Source organism: Kogia breviceps, chromosome 2 (assembly GCF_026419965.1).
Source record: "Kogia breviceps isolate mKogBre1 chromosome 2, mKogBre1 haplotype 1, whole genome shotgun sequence".
Classification (NCBI taxonomy): domain Eukaryota; kingdom Metazoa; phylum Chordata; class Mammalia; order Artiodactyla; family Physeteridae; genus Kogia; species Kogia breviceps.
Genome location: NC_081311.1, coordinates 48,045,492 through 48,053,297, shown reverse-complemented (window position 1 = coordinate 48,053,297; position 7,806 = coordinate 48,045,492). Strand labels below are relative to the sequence as shown.

Genomic DNA, 7,806 nt, shown 5'->3' with positions numbered 1-7,806 from the left:
CATTAAATGTTTGGTAAAATACACCAGTGAAACCATTTCAGCCTGGTGCTTTCTTTTTTTGGAAATTTATTACTTACTGATTCAATTTCTTTAGTAGTGGAAGGCATATGCCAATGATTTCTTTTTGGCATATTGATTATACTTATTTAAAAATTTTTTGTTGTTGCCCTAGAGTTTGCAATATATATTTACAGCTAATCTAAGTTCACTCTCAAATAACACTGTACTACTGCTTCACAAATAGTGCAGGTTCCTTAAACAGAGTATTCCTAGTTCCTCCCTTCTGTTCCTTATGACATTGCTGTTACTAGTCTAGCTATCTCTATACCATAATCACCCAAAACACTGTTACTATTGTTACTTTGTGCAGTTATCTATTAGATCAATTAAGAATAAGAAAAAGAAAAGATTTTGTTTTACGTTCCTTTATTCCTTCTCTGGATACTCTTTCTTTATGTATATCTCAGTTTCTGACCTATATAATTTTCCTTCTCTCTGAAGAACTTCTTTTAATATTTTGTGCAGAACAAGTCTACTAGTGATGAATACACTCAATTTTTGTTTGTCTGAGAATGTCTTTATTTAGCCTTCACTTTTGAAGAATAATTTCAATAGATATAGAATCCTATATTGGTTGGGATTTTTTTTCAACACTTTAAATATTTCACTCCACTCTCTTCTTGCTTGTATGTTTCTGATGAGAAGTCTGATGTAATTTTTATCCTTGTTACTCAAAGGTAAGGTGGTTCCCCCTACTCCCAGCTTCTTTCAAGATTTTCTTTGTCTTTTGTTTTCTGCAATTTGCATGTGATGTGCCTAATATGCACATAATTTTATCCTACGTGGTGTTCTCTCAACTTCCTGGATCTGTGGTTTGTTGACTGTCACTGCCTGGCGTTGGCAAAGGCACAAAGTTTAGAGTCAGCTATCAAGTTTGAGGGCACACAGTTCTCCATAAGGCCAACCTCACTCCTGACATCAACTGCAAGTTTGGGGGTGTTTCCCCAAACCACCCTCTGTTCAGTAATTTGCTAGAAGAACTCATAGAACTCACTGAAAGCTATTATACTCATAGCTGTGGTTTATTACAGGGAAAGAATACAAATTAAAATCAACAAAGGAAATGATGAATAGGCCAGAGTCTGAGAAGGTTCCAAATACACAGCTTCCATTGTTCTCTCTCATGGAGTCAGGACACATTGCCCAGCCAGCATCAATGTGTGACAATACAGAGTAATGCCAACTGAGAAGCTTGCCAGAGCCTCAGTTTTCAGAGTTTTTACTTGGGCTCTACTGCATAGGCATGATTGATTGTCCACCTGGTTGATCTCAGCCTCAGGGTTGACTGATACCACTTGACCCAAAGCTCCCACCTTAAATCACATGATTGGTCTTTCTAGCATGAGCAGCTTCTGCTATCAGGTGTGGTTAGCAATACTCTAAGATCTGGTGTAGCCAAGCCTTGCCGTAAATGAAGACATTCCTATCAGGTACAACCAAGGTTACCTCCCAGAAGCCAAGGACAAAGGTTAGCCCTCTTTTGGGGCAAGAATTCTCTACTACACAGTCATTAATTTTGGAAAATTCTTGGCCATTATTACTTTAAATATTTCTTCTGTTCCTTTTTCTCTTCTCCTACTGGCATTCCAACTATGTGCTTATTACACATTTTGAAATTATGTCACCATTCTTGGATATTCTGTCTGCTTTTTTGTTCTCTTTTTCCTTTGTATTCAGTTTGAATTTTTTATTGACATATTTTCAAGCTCACTGATTATTTCCTTAGCTGTGTCCAGTCTACTGATGAGCCCATCAAAGGCATTCTTCATTTCTGTTGCACTGTTTATTTCTAGCATTTCTTTTTTATACTTCCTTAGGGTTTCCATCTCTCTGCTTACATTAACCGTCTGTTTATTTTTTTTTTTCTTTTCTTTTTAAATTAATTTTTATTGGAGCATGGTTGCTTTACAATGTTGTGTTAGCCTCCACTGCACAACAAAATGAATCAGCTATATGCATACAGATATCCCCTCCTTTTTGGACTTCCCTCCTCTTTAGGTTACCACAGTGCATTAGGTAGAGTTCCCTGTGCTATCCAGTATGTTCCCATCAGTTGTCTATTTTATACATAGCATCAATAATGTATATGTGTCAATCCCAGTCTCCCAATTTCTCCCTCCCCACACCTTTCCCCCTTGGTATCCATACATTTTTATCTCTATATCTATGTCTATATTTCTGCTTTGCAAATAAGATCATCTATACCATTTTTCTAGATTCCACATATATGCGTTATTATACGATATTTGCTTTTCTCTTTCTGACTTACTTCACTCTGTATGACAGTCTCTAGGTCCATCCACGTCTTTACAAATGACCCAATTTCGTTCCTTTTTATGGCTGAGTAATATTCCATTGTATATATGTGCCACATCTCCTTTATCCATTCCTCTGTTGATGGACATTTAGGTTGCTTCCATGTCCTGGCTATTGTAAATAGTGCTGCTCTGAACATTGGGGTGCATGTGGTTTTTTTGAATTATGGTTTTCTCAGGGTATATGCCCAGTAGTGGGATAGCTGGGTCATATGGTTGTTCTATTTTTAGTTTTTTAAGGAACCTCCATACTGTTCTCCATAGTGGCTGTATCAATTTACATTCCCACCAACAGTGTATGAGGGTTCCCTTTTCTCCACACCCTCTCCAGCATTTATTGTTTGTAGATTTTTTTGATGATGGTCATTCTGACCGGTGTGAGGTGATACCTCATTATAGTTTTGATTTGCATGTCTCTAATAATTAGTGATGCCAATTATCTTTTCATGTGTTTGTTGGTCATCTGTATGTCTTCTCTGGAGAAATGTCTATTTAGGTCTTCTGCCCATTTTTTGATTGGGTTGTTTGTTTTTTTGATATTGAGCTGTATGAGCTGCTTGCATATTTTGGAAATTAATCCTTTGTCAGTCATCTGTTCTCGCATGTTGTCTACTTTTTCTATTAGTGTCCTTAACATACTAATCATAGTTATTTTAAATTATCTATCTGATAATTCCAAAATCTCTGCCATATCTTGGCTGTTATCTTCTGAATTTCCCTATGTCTCTAGATTTGGGGTAGTGGTTTGCTCTGTGACCCCAATTCTCTGATGGGTTGAAGAAGTCATTGATTTTAAGTTCATTTAGTTTTTTCCTTATAGTAAGGGTGGGAGTGATAATTTCTAAGTTTTTTACACACCAAAGATAAAACCAGAAGCTTGGGTCTTTAAATTTTAATAGCTGTTGCATAATGACTATTCTTTTTCAAACAACTCCTACTGCACCTCCCACCTCCCCATTCCTAGAAGATTCCAGAGGCCTGTAACCCACATGGAAGACTTCAGAGAACAACTTCCTTCAGATCCCTCCATTAGATTAATACAAGTAATGAATGTAAGCTCCAGGAAGCAGGGATTTTTATCTGCTTTGTTACCTACTATATTCCCAGTACCTAGAACAGTTCCTGGCACAACAATGTGTACTGAGTGACTAATTATCAACTTTTCATTAGGGAACCATTGAGTCCACCTTTAATAGTCCCACCTAGCTCTCAGCTCTATGATGATCTGCCTTCCTCTGGGACACTCAGTTGACTGGTCTTGGATTTGCATTCCTTGAACACTGGAGAAGTAAGGCTGGGGGCCTGGCTCCAAATATAGGGTCCCTGTGTCTACACACAGAGTCTCAATCAAGTAAAAACCCATTATTCTACTTTCTTCTAAAAAAGTTCCCAAAGGCAACAGTTCACAACCTGAGATTAACAGTAGGATCCAATGGTTTACCTGAAAGGGAATTTCTATTCATTCAGGAATTACCCTGTGCCCTTCCTTGAACTCTCTGTTTTTTATTAGCTATGCAATCTTTATAAAAGTTCTGTGAGATATGGCCTATCATGATCTCCCTTTTATAGTGAGGAACCCAAGTGGAGATATTATATCACTGGAATAAGACCAGAGAGTAAGTAATTGGTGGAACTAAGATTTACACCTAGGCCTGGCTTTCTTTAAAGACTATTCTTTTCAGAACTGGCAAAATGATGCCAGTGTCAAGGTGGGAGGATTGACTTTCCCTGTTCACTGGGAAGTTAACAAGGACTGGATCATGACATAGGGCTAAGAAGAGGAGGGAGCAGAGGTCTGGAGAGAGGAGAGAAAACAGTTTGTTTTTGGGGTTGGGGGGAGTAGAATGTTTTTTTTTTTTTTTTCTGTCTAAGAACAGATGAGTTGGTAGCAGTTTAATACAGATGGAAACAAATACAATCCATATAAAAACAGGATTTGAAGCAGGAGGGGGATATATCAACCAAAGTAAATTTAGAGCTTTCGGCCATGCAACTCAACATCTGAGTTCTCTTCACTTAAAAACCAAACTAGACGCTTTAATAGGTGTTCGTAGAGAAGGCTACAAAAGTATTGCAAAATGTTAGCCTTACATATACCACAAAAAAGAGAGAGAGAAACAAAATTAATACACCCCCTAGTCTAATCACAGCAAGTTTTCCCTAACAGAGACAGACACAGAAAAATAACTTTTTACAAGCTTAGCTTCGAGGTATGAGGTACGATACCTTTACAGCTCTCACTTGGGTGTTTCTCACTCATGCTCTTTTCAGTATAAACAAATAGGTTTATGTAATGGAATACATATTTGAAGAATTCCTTAAAAAATCACTAGTTCCATTTTATATAAATAAATTTTTAATTATGTACTGAAAATAAATTACAGGAAAGAACTTTAAAATGCAACAGAGGACAAAGTCACGATAAACATTCCCGCTGAATTTCCTTGGCCAGGGGCGTGGTAAGACTGCAGTGCTCAAGAAGATAAATATCACAGATATAACAAAAACTTCTAATTGTCTATGTACTCACACACTGACATGAGCCACAAACATTCCTTCACAGGGACTGTACTCATTAGCCCACCACAGAACCAGATTTTTCCATAAACTACAAAACTTTTAATACAAAATCAGGTTTATATATTTATAATTCATATACTTGCCCTATCTGTGATTTTAGAAAATAAAAGCTACACACTGTGTAGATACTCATAACTCATAGCTGTAGGCAATATTTTTGGATGGAATTTCTCCCCCCAATAAAATTAATGGCATATTTTTTGTATATGAAGGCTAAACTGCATAAAGACAGTTCAGTTTCCCAGATATGCATCTCCTTTTAGGGCAGGTTTATAAATTTAAAAAGGCAAGACAAATGTACACCTCAGAATCACTTTCTTAGCTACAAGAGTTGTCATATAATTTCTGTGAAGTTTCTGATACATGCATTTATGTAATACTGGTATTGAAGGCAGTACAACAATATATACTTTTAATGCCGTGGCTCAATAAAGGCTTCATTGTCATTCCAATCTGACTCTTGATACAGTGATTCATAACTTCTCTAAAAATTAAAATTTCAATGGGACACTGTGTTAAAGAGACTCTAAATAGATTTCTTAAAATATTTCCCTGAAATATCCTTTACATAACACAAATTTCACTAACATTAGATTAAGTAAAAAGGGAAAAAAAGGAATTAAACATGGCACAAGTGTGCATGAAAACGAAGGCTCCTCAGCCAATCTTCATGTCTTAGGAGCCACGAACAGAATGCTTAAAACCAACAAACAATTTCACACTCTGTGGCAGCCATCTGTGAAGCCAGTTATACTAAACTACTTCTACAGTTGATTGTAAACTTTGGTTTATTTTTATTTGAGTTCTCACTGTACAGCAAGAATGAAAAAAAGAAAGAGTGGAGTCCATGAAGAGATGAACTGTCAGTCTGTCTTTAATCTGGCATGATGAGACACATGGTCAGTCAGGTCTGCTTTGATAGAGTTTGTTACAGACTGCCTTATGTTTTCCTCCATGAAATTATCAACCAGGGTCTTCAATACCTGTTCCCATAGTGTTTCAGCAATCTGATCAATCATTGTTCCAATTTCTCTGAACTCCCCAGAGTATTTAACATATGCCCAAGTTCAAAGAGATGTCAGTGTTAACCCCATGACAGGGTTACACAAGATGGCTATAGAGTTTAGGCCAATGAAGCCAGTCAGTCCTGAGATTATATACATAGCAAACATGACTGCAAACAGTGTGGCAGGGGCATGAGCAACGTAGAAGATATTTTTGCCATCATTGTGCTTTATAAAATTTGCATAGGTTTCTTCTATTTCAGCCTCAAACTGGTCCTGATAATGACGGCAGAATTCATCTCCACACATTTTTTTTTTTTAACTGAACAAAACTGTTTAATTGCCACTTCCTTGAGATCCAGGTGTTTTCGCTCCAGATCTGAAGGTGCAATGTAAGGGTTGTCCCCACTGCTTACTTGCTCCATACTTTAGCAATAGATCTCTCTTGCTCCTGCTACTGCAGCAAGATTATCAGCTTCAGCTGTTGCCTGAAGCATGGATTTTGGATGTGGAAGTTCCTCTCCTTGACAAATTTTAATGTAAGCCTTAAAGTATTCTACAAGATCTCTACAAATGGCTTTAGATCCACTTATCTCTTTTTCTACCAAATTTTCTGGGGCAAGTAGCAATGGAATCAGATTTCAAAGCTCTTGTTTAAACTCTTCATCAATATCTTTCAATCTCCCATCAAAACTAGGATTAGTTGCAACTTTAAGACCAGGATGTGGCAAAAGGAAGCAACCAAGATTTGAGAAACAGTTGTGAATGTGCTTCCTTACATTCTGTAGCTCTTCATGTTGATTTTGTTTTACCTGCAATCTCTTTTCAAGGAATTGTTTTCCACCTTCCAAACCATGTGAATGTTCATAAGGATAACTCCAGTCTCGAATCAAAAACATTAATGTCTGAAATGGTTTCTGGTAGATTTCTTCCATTGCAAGTCTGCTGTATTCTGTAAATAATTGCAAGTGCTGAAGATCATCTTCTTGAATATTTTGAGACAAATTATATACCTGGACAGAGCCAGTCATAGTGCTCAGAGCAAACACTGTTGCACAATCTTTGATAGCTCACTGGCTATCGAAGGCACCCGGGGTATCCCTCAACAGCACAGCCACTTTTGTTCCATTAGGTCTCTCGATCACAAACACTTCATTCCAGACTCGTATGCCCTTTGTTTCTCTTTTGCAACCAATCTGCCAGGTAAAGCCAGTCAATGGTTCATTGTTTCCACCAATCCAGCTTTGAGAATCCTTGTTATACATATATCTAAGCATGAAGTCCAGTAGAAATGATTTCCCTTTAGGAAAAGCTCCTGCCACGGATACCACTACTATGTTAAGATCTCGTATGTGCTCCTGTAGCAGTATCTGCTCCAAAGCTTAATCATCAAGCTCAAAGTTATGGTCATCTTCACGTGCAAGAACAATCTATACCGGACATGGTTTCTTCATAACCTCAACAGAGTTTACTAGGTCATCATCTTCATAATTCTCACCTAGGAGGGTCCTGGACAAGATGTGGTTAACCCTGGTGTTTGGGTTGCTGGTTTGCCTCCAGCACTGCAGCCCCTCGTGTGGCTGCCGCCTCTGCGCTGACTCATTCCCCTCAACCATCTTGGACAGATTTAAAATTAACTCCCCCTAGAATGCTATTTTATTTTTTAAAACTTAAGTATAGTTGATTTACAATGTTGTGCTCATTTCTGGTGTACTATTTACAATAGCCAGGCATGGAAGCAACCTAAATGTCCATCGACAGATGAATGGATAAAAAAGACGTGGTATATATATATATATACACACACACACATGCGCACGCGCACACACACACACACACACACACAA

At 37.7% G+C, this 7,806-nt stretch overlaps 1 pseudogene; it reads right to left on the bottom strand.

Moving 5' to 3' along the window:
• Window positions 1-5,818: 5,818 nt before the first annotated feature.
• Window positions 5,819-7,575, bottom strand: LOC131749927 (atlastin-2 pseudogene; annotated as a pseudogene).
• Between the last annotated feature and the right edge of the window lie 231 nt (window positions 7,576-7,806).